Below are 10,000 nucleotides of genomic sequence, written 5' to 3'. Positions count from 1 at the left end.
CCCTAAACACATCCAGACTAAACTATCCATACCATACACAGCCCTTACAATACACCCCTTAACGCCCCTACACACAATCCTGCTTCTGTCTTCTTCCCCTATACACGTCGACAAAAAAAAAAACTAGGACGGTGCTGCAGGATACGTCGCAGGAAAGCACGCGAGGGAGAGCAGCGAGAAGAGAGAGAGGGGGAGAGGACGAGTTTCCCAAGAGCATCGCCAATACCTCACGAGGAACCTGACCCTCGCAGAACGTCCGGGCCAGCAAAGTTTTGGTATTGATTGGCTGTAAAAACTTGCGGGAAGCGAGAATACATCACGAGGGAAAAGGAAAAGTGGCAGCGGTGGTGGTGGTGGTGGTTGTGGTGGTGGTGGTGGTAAGGATGGAGACTACTACGAGAGGGACAGGGAAGAAGGAAGGGAAGGAGATGCCATCTTCATACTAGGGCGTCTGGAAGTTATTGGATTTGTTGGCTTCTCTTCCTATATTCTACAACTATGGCTGCTACTGTTGTTAATAATACTCTTCCTTCTTTCATTTTATGCTACAAAAAGGACGAAAAATGATTATGAGGTGGAAGTCGCAAGAAAAAGATCAAAATCAATACATAAAATTGTATTTCTCCAAACACCCTACCTCGTTACTATATAATTTGTTTGGTGATCTATCTCACTGTCCTTTACTTACTACATGATAATAAACACACTACACTGTTTCGTTGTACGGCTTAATCAAAGCTTCCATTCATTCCTGTTAGTAAGAACTGGCACACTACACTATTTTCTTGTAATATCGAGTATAACTTGTATATACTATCCAGTGAACAATAAATTCCTTTCTAAGCTTATCTGGGAATATAGAACGGTACGGAAATAGTGCAGCAGAATATCGAGGAATAATATTGCACGTACGTCAGTTTAGGGGCAAAGCTAGAGAGGCGAGAGTGAAGAGGTTTGGCCAGGCACAGGAGATGAGGAAGAGGAGTTAAGGAAAGAAGGTCGAGGGGAAGACGAGAGTGAGATAGATAAATGGAATTGTGATACAGCTCCAAAGGATGAGGTTCACGGAAGCGATACAAGGGACAGAAAGACAGAAACGGCAAAAGGTGACTCGTGCATGCCGCCAGTCCTCGACTCTAGGGACTCTATGAGATTCAGTCAGAATGCCAAGGTTACACCACTAGCTTGCACCGCTACCGTCTTCTGCGGCACCATCTTTAAAGGCTTCTTGTAAACACGTGCTGAAGGAGGGACGGGGGAGGGAGAAGTCTCTTGTAATTTGATTAAAAGGCACTGCGCGTATTTAGGAAGACAGAGGGGCTGATAAGGAAAGTGAAAGACACACTGCTGGTAGTAATGGTAGTAGTAGTAGTATAGTAGTAGTAGTAGTAGTAGTAGTATAGTAGTAGTAGTAGTAGTAGTAGTAGTAGTAGTAGTACTACTACTACTACTACTACTACGACTACAACTACGACAAGTACTACTACTAATAATATTACAAATAATAATAATAATAATAATAATAGTAATGATAATTGTGGTAGTTGTCGTAAAACAGGGGTAGCATGGAGACACCTGAGTCCATTATGAAAGTGTATTTACGGTAGCACAATACACAACAAGTGTAAACCGAGCGAAACGAGAGGCAGGAGGCGTAGCGTGTCAGCCTCAAGCGGCGGCGAGCGAGGACTGCCGGGAAAGTCGTGACGTCAGTTGAGTCAGCCAACTGACTCTATGATATTACAGAAAATGATGTATGGGTAAAATATAAGGACATACTAACATATAATGATAACAATAATAATAATAATAATAATAATAATAATAATAATAATAATAATAATAATAATAATAATAGAAATAATATCAATAACGGCAATGACTAAAAAAAAATAATAGTAATAACGATCATCAAAATTAGAGAAAAAGTGTCTTGAAACCTCCTTTTCATAAAGTTCATGTCATAAGAAAAGGAAAAAACGAGCATAAAGAGAGAGAAAGTTCCAGAGTTTACCAGAAAAAAAATAGGAATGATTGGGAATACTAGTTAATTCTTGGTTTTAGAGGTGGACAGAATAGGAATAAGAGAATGAGTGTCTTTTAAGCGAGACCGCGGTAGGACGAAGACAAGCAAGATCAGAAAAAAAAAAGATAACGTCAAAATACCAACGGAATGTAACAAGAGATGCAACATTGCGGCAGTGTGAGAGGTGAAGCTGAAGGTAATGTGGCAGAGGCCCATACTCGACCATTCTACCAGATGTCCATAAAACCTTACTGATTTTTGGGTAGCTCAATATTTACATTGCGCATGTAAGAGATGTTTTTGGCAAACAACAACTCGGCAGTCACAACGTTACCGGCTATAATAATGCATAAATACACACACAAATCAACAAACAAATGCATGCCTGAGTGTTACTTACATAACCAGCGGTGCTGATGGTGGTGGTGGCGGAGGCGATTATGGTGATGGTGGGCTATTTTCCCTCACACCGCGTCACACCTTTACTGGCGGGTAATCAGCTAATTACAGATGGACTACCACAAGTTTTATCTTCACTTTCATTTTGATGTTCAATGTATGTGTAGTATTTTTGCATCTATGTTGTTCTTTTTTTCTCTCTCTCTTTTACATTATGTCTTCTTTGTTTTTGTTTTCTTCTTTTTCAGCACTACGTGATGGGCAGTGTCACTTTTTTTTATGTAATTTGACTCATAGTACTTTATTTCTTTCTGTTTGCTTTGAATTAGTGTATATTTGTTTCTATTTCCTTTCTCGCATACGATTTCATTTCTCTTTATTTTCTCTGCTACTTTATCTATTTGTTTCGAAATCCATATACACTTACGTTTTGTATGCAACAGTACACTTCTAAAATAATTTTAGATTTGTAACAAGTGTAGTTTCGCGTGAACGTACTTCACTTATTCATTCACTTTCCTTATTCCATCCACAGTTAATGTACACTCTCCATATCGTACTTAAAGCATAAATATAAATAAGTAACACACGCACAGTCTCCTAAGAGTCGCACACTGACAAACAGTAGCATAATGTCTTGTCTTTCTTCGGTCACTTCCTTGAATACACACGACGGGCGATACACTGGTTAGAAAGAAAACCTCGCTTACTTGCTTCATTTCCCCGTTTCACCGCCATCTGTAGAAAAAATAAATAAATCAATAAGGAACATTTATTTGCTTCAATGTCTAAATAGAAATACAAAAAGAACAATGGAAAATATGAAGTGAACACCTAATATTCACTCACTCCCATTTGTTTGTTTAACCGCCATAACTGCAGAAAATGTAAAGAATACGTGAAAACTTTTGAAAATTAAGACCTTCACTCCGTTTTTAAGGATATAAAAAAATTAAAGTAAAAGAAAAATATAACCTGAGTACCTTACATTCATTCTTTGCTCTTTGTTCGGCTCACCGTTATTACAGTTGCAGGAAGAGTTTAAACAAAGAAGGAAAAAACGGCAAAGGCAACAAGATTTTTAATTAAAAGGCACAGTGATGTGCCAGTCTCTGAAAAAGGTCGAAAACGTTAGTCAAAAGTAAACAGGAAGCGTCATGCAACCTCCCTCTTGAATGAGTTCAATTCATAGGAAGTTTAAAATGAATAAACCAAACCAAACAACGGGGTGAATGACTGAGAGTACTGGTTAATTGTAGCATTAGAGTTAGACATAATATGAATGAGAGAAAGAATTATTTCTTGTGCAGCAAGGCCGAGGAAGGAGGGAGAGGAGCAAGATCAATAATATGAGATGTAACATTACGGTAGTGAGAAAGAAAATGAAAACAGTCAATCAGAAGAGAGGAGTTGGTAAGACGGAAAGATTTTGATTTCAACTTTAAAATAGGAATAATATGAGTGGAACCCCGCATACATGAGAGGCATACTACACTCATGAACGGTTAAGTTTCTTATACATATTAAGCAATTGTGAGAGTGAGGAAAACTGGAGATTATCCAGAATACCTAACTTTATAGAAACTATTTTAATTACAGATGGAATACGAAGTTTCCGGTTTAGAAGTAAAGGCCATACCGAGGGTGATCAGTATAGAAAAGGGGCAGTTAAGTGTCAATGAGGAAGAGGGAATAGTTGTTTGGAAGGTTGTGTCGAATTGATAAATGGAAGAATTCAAATTTTGAGGCATTGAACAATATTGATTTTGCTCTCTTCCAGTCAGAAATTTTTGCTAGATCAAAAGTCAGGCGTTTTGTGGATTCCCTGCCTGATCTCTTAATTTCCTGAAGGACTGGTGTTTATGAAAAGAAACGGCAAGTGCAGGGTGGTATCATCAGCGTAAGAATGGATAGGACAAGTTTGTTTTACAAGATCATAAATGAATAGAAATAAGAAAGTGGATGAAAAGACATCCCTAAGAAACACCACTCCTAATAGATTTAGAAGAACAGTGACCGTTTACTACGTCAGCCAAGATAGCAGCCGTAGGTAGGTAGTTTGCAGACCAAAGCTGAGGTATGTGCCAGACTCTATCAAAAACTTTTATTACGTCTAAAACAACAACAAAAGTGTCACTAAGTCTTCAAAAAAAGATGACCAAGATTCAGGAAAGCCAGAAGATCAGCAGTAGAGCGGCCTTGACGGAAGCCATACTGGCGATCAGATAGATTATTAAGTGATAGATGTTTGTTAAATTTTTTTTCCTGTTAAAAGAAAAACAAATAGATAGGCAAAAAAAGGCAAAAAAAATAAACAGGAGGGTTGTAATTTGTGGGATTAAAAGGATTTCCTTATTTTAGGAATAGGCTGAAAGTATGCAAAATTCCTGCAAGAAGAAAAAGTAGATGTTGATGGAAAGAGTTGAAAGAGTTTGATTAGGCAAGCTTTCGGAGAACAATGGAATCCCATCAGATCCATCAGCCTTCCGAGGGTTTAGCCTAGCGAGGGCATAAAAAAACCACACTGCAAAAGATTTTTAATAGGTAGCATAGAGAAGGAACGATCCCAAGAATATCCAAGACTGCTGATTCATTTTCCTTCACTGTCGGTGCATGAGCAGTAATAGAAATGCATGTAAAATACAAATCCATAATCTCAGTGACACTCAGTTTAGTTAATTCCAAGAATTTTCCTACCGGAAAGTTAAGTTAGGATATATCACCACATCAATCAAATAAAGGCAAAAACAAATAAACTAACAAGTATAGGATATAAAATATCAGTCTGAAATAAAACAACGCTCAACATTAAAAAACGACGAAAAATTAAACAATACTAATTACGTCTAGTGGACACTGGTACCCGATTTGACACCATTATTTGGTAAACTATTGGGGGTAGGGATGGATGGAAGCCCACTCAACGAGACGCACCTAAACCCCCATCCAACACCTCCAAACAACGACTGCTGTCGCGTTTATCACTACTTAACCATAAGATGTTTCACATGCTAAATATTATATGCATAGTAAAGTAAGAATACAGCACAAATTAACTCCACATATTCACTCAATCACAATAACAGAGTATCTTCACCACGCTCACGTGTTGCGGGTCCTGTGAACTCAAACGCTAATACGTGTGTGTGTGTGTGTGTGTGTGTGTATGTGTGTGTGTGTGTGTGTGTGTGTGTGTGTGTGTGTGTGTGTGTGTGTGTGTGTGTGTGTGTGTGTGTGTAACTGCCTGGCAGGAGAAAGCTCGGAAGACTCCTATTACACCCTGCTCTCTTCTGTCTCTCCCCTCAGTCCTTCGGGGTGCCACGGACACTAATAGAAAGTACAACCTGTAGACTCATCGTATAGGGAGGGACATGTTGACGGTTTCCCTCAAGATTCAGCGATTTCCAATGTAAACATCCTCACATCCTTCCTTTGCCGTACCATTAATCAAGTTTGTCTCTACCCTTATTCGTTATTTCACTATACTCTAAGGCGAATTAACTTCAGTTTTTGGCCCTTAGCATTGAACCTTAATTAACATATGTTTTACTTACGCTAGCTTTCGTGTTTCTTTATCGTCGCGCAGACCCCTTTGCATGCGTCGATGATACTCAAAAAATACAATAAAAAAATAATAAACAAACTAAACAATTCGGAAATAAAAAACACAAGATAACATACATATAAAAACACAAAAACACGAAAATAAGTCAAATACATCTTTTAGAAACTAATGAAATTAAAATTAATTTGGAAAAAATAAATAAATAAGACAGCAGAACAATGATTAAAACAATGGCATACAACACAAAGCCACACACCACATCACACACACACACACACACACACACACACACACACACACACACACACACACACACACACACACACACAAGCACAGACACACACACACGCACATACACACACACACACGCGGTAGCTCAGTGGTTAGAGCGCTGGCTTCGCAAGCCAGAGGACCGGGGTTCAATTCCCCGGCCGGGGAATTGACGTGTAGCCCCTGTTCACCTAGCAGTGAGTAGGTACGGGATGTAAATCGAGGAGTTGTGACCTTGTTGTCCCGGTGTGTGCCTGGTCTCAGGCCTATCCGAAGATCGGAAATAATGAGCTCCGAGCTCGTTCCGTAGGGTAACGTCTGGCTGTTTCGTCAGACTGCAGCAGATCAAACAGTGAAACACACACACACACACACACACACACACACACACACACACACACACACACACACACACACACACACACACACACACACACACACACACACACACACACACACACACACACACACACACACACACACACACACACACACACACACACACACACACACACACACACACACACACACACACACACACACACACACACACACACACACACACACACACACACACACACACACATACATAGATACGATCCCCCACAAACAGACAGACACTACCATCACTACCAACATCACTACTACATAAGTGTTAGCTCAACATCACCGAACATCCAGTATTTTCTGCCTGGTTTGCGTTTACCTCACAAAGTTTTGATTGCGTTTAACATTCCCCACAATTTACTCTCCTTCCCACATTCCCTTCACATCAAAACAAAACACACACACACACACACACACACACACACACACACACACACACACACACACACACACACACACACACACACACACACGAAATTCACAAAACAACGCACAAAAACTAAGTGAATGAATAAATAAACTTTCACACTAAGAAATCTCATAGCCTTCACACTAACATAGCAAATAAAAACAAGCCATATCTTTACCACAGATGCAGGTACTGAGAGAGAAAGAAGGGGATGCATTGTGGTGGTGAGCTGATGCATTCAACGTGAGTGAAGCGGTGAAGGAAAGTGAAAAGTAAACTATCGCATGCGAATTAGTGAGACAGGTGACTTAAGTGTGGATTAGAGCTGTGAGTTGATTGAGCATGACGTTTGTCGGCTAATTACAAACCGACCGAGAAGTCAAGAAGAAATGAATGAAGGGAAGGAAACAGAGATGAAGGATGAAAATGATATATGATGAAGAAACGCTAAGGGAATGAATAAATGAAAAAAAAAACGAATGAGAGGAGGGAAAAATAAAATGTAAAGGAGAGAGAGAGAGAGAGAGAGAGAGAGAGAGAGAGAGAGAGAGAGAGAGAGAGAGAGAGAGAGAGAGAGATAGGAAAACGTGGGTAGTTGTCATAGAACAGAGGAAATTAGAACTTTCCCAACTTTTATATTCCTCCTCCTCCTCCTCCTCCTCCTTTTGTAATAGACTCAGTATCCAGTAAGTTCATCAATCTATTTCTTTCTCTCCTCGTTCTTCCTCCTCTTCTTCCTCCTTTTCTTACCTCCTCCTTAAGCTGCCTTCTAATATTACTTTCTTACGTGCTCTTCCTTTCCCTTACCATCTCTCTCTCTCTCTCTCTCTCTCTCTCTCTCTCTCTCTCTCTCTCTCTCTCTCTCTCTCTCTCTCTCTCTCTCTCATTTCCATTCATCTTTCCTCCCTTCTTTTTTTTCTTTTCATCTTCTTCCTCCTTCTCCTCCTCCTCCTCCTCCTCCTCCTCCTCCTCCTCCTCCTCCTTCTCTTTTTCATCCTACTCTTCCTACTCTTCTTCCCTCCCATTTCCTCTTCCCACCCACCGCCTCCTCCCTCCCTCCCTCCCTCTTCCTCCTCCTTCCCTCTTCCTCCTTGCTTCTCCTGGCGACCCTTTAAAGCTCAGAAACGCAGAATAATTGACAAGGTCCTTCAATCAAGACACCACAGGTAAAAGAGGAGGATGAAGAAAAGATAAGGAAGAGGGAAAGAATAAGGCGCAGGAGGAAGATAAAAAAAGCGAGTGATTATCTGGCACTAAAGAAGGTAAAAATATGGAGGTGAAAATAAAAGAAAACGAGAATATATATGAAATTTTTCCAGGATGAAAACAAAAAAAGTGAGAAATAAAAAATAATTCATGAAAATGTACCATGTTTCTTATTACCCGAACGAATTTTTTTTTTTATTTGAAAGCGCCATTTGCCAAGGAAAACAAAAACTATGAAGAAAAATAATAAGACCACTTGAGCGTCAGTTTCCAAAGCGAAACCAAACAGACAAATCAAATAACAGTAGATAAGTGTCTTGAATTCTCTCCTACGAAAAAGTTCACTTCATAGGAAGGAGCAGGAGCAGACAAGAAGCTCCACTGTTTGCCAGAGAAAAGTGTGATTGCTTGAGAATACTGAATAATCCTTACATTGAAGAGGTTGACGGACTAGGGATGAGAGAATCAAAAGTCTTGTACAGCGAGAGTTATGGCCAGAAAGGAGATAGAAAATATCACTGCAAAGGATACTAATGGGAAGCCTAAAGTAGTCAGAAGATGGAGAAATTACCCCCGAATCATCCATAATAGTGTTTGAGCGATAAGTTCAGCTTTAAATGCAGATGTACTGACAGTGGTGTCATTAGGTTGAAATAAAGAAGGAAAAGACTGAAGTAAAGTTATCAGAATTAGAGATTTTCTTAGGGAGGTGCCAGAATCATGAAGTAAGTTAGATCTTGGAAGATTTTCATATTTTCTGTTGAATAAAGAAGCTTTCGATATGCTGGATGACACACTTGGAATAATTCTGGGAAGAAATATACATTGCATGAAACTCAGGTGATGGAAAGCTCAAATGCTTTTTGTATGGGCCACCGCCTTATCAGGTACAACCCTAGAATAAGCTTCATTGAACCAAGGTTTAGAAGCTTATTTCGAGAAAAGAATGAGGAATATATGCCTCCATGCGAGACACGATCACCTCTGTTACGCACTCAGCACAGAGGAGAAAAGAAAAAAGACAGAGAGAAAGAGGAGTAAAATACACATAAAAATAATACAGGAAAATGAAGAAGGGAGGAGACTGCGAGACTAAAGGAAAATATAAGTTATAGAGGAAGAGTGCCGCTTAGGAGAGAGGGAAAGGAAGAGTAGGAGAAGGATTGAGACGTAGCTAAGGGAGTCCACGTAGATACTGATGCGTATATATTTGCATGTTATTGGATGATGTGATAAGGAGGAGGAGAAGGCGGACACGGAGGCGGAGGCGGAGGCGGAGGCGGAGGAGGATATGAAGAGCCTCGAGGAGGATGCGGGGGAGGCTAATGTGGTGGGAATTATTTTTTCTCGTTCATTTTTACGATATCTACATCATTTACATTATTTCAAACACATTAAATAATGCGTATGCTATTGCAACATTTTAATTTCTAAGTGCATATTCACTGATACACACACTCACCATTTCAACTCTTCCAGAACTGTCCCGCTGTGGTTTCATCCCATGCACTTCCCTATGCTACACGTCCTTAATGTTATACGTGAGTCTTCCCCATTCTTCATAATATTAAATATCATATTCACCGTTTCTACTTTTAATCTTTTATATTTTTTTTGCTAAGCTGTGATCCAATGATTCCTCTGTGTAATTTTATGGTTTCTATTATTACTATAACTACTACTACTACTACAATCTCTACTGTTACTACTACTACTTACTACTGACCTTGCTATCTAC

General features: G+C 39.6%; 1 protein-coding gene across 2 annotated transcripts in view; it reads right to left on the bottom strand.

The window, feature by feature from the left end:
- Positions 1-10,000, bottom strand: part of LOC123513837 (hemicentin-1-like) — a 429,869-nt gene that overhangs the window by 357,839 nt on the left and 62,030 nt on the right. For both annotated transcript variants that reach the window (XM_045271232.1, XM_045271230.1), the window contains exon 2: positions 2,427-3,163. The gene's annotated coding sequence lies outside the window, so the exon portion shown is untranslated. The remainder of the gene's footprint in view (positions 1-2,426; positions 3,164-10,000) is intronic.

Source organism: Portunus trituberculatus, chromosome 37 (assembly GCF_017591435.1).
Source record: "Portunus trituberculatus isolate SZX2019 chromosome 37, ASM1759143v1, whole genome shotgun sequence".
Classification (NCBI taxonomy): domain Eukaryota; kingdom Metazoa; phylum Arthropoda; class Malacostraca; order Decapoda; family Portunidae; genus Portunus; species Portunus trituberculatus.
This window is presented reverse-complemented; position numbering and strand designations above follow the sequence as displayed.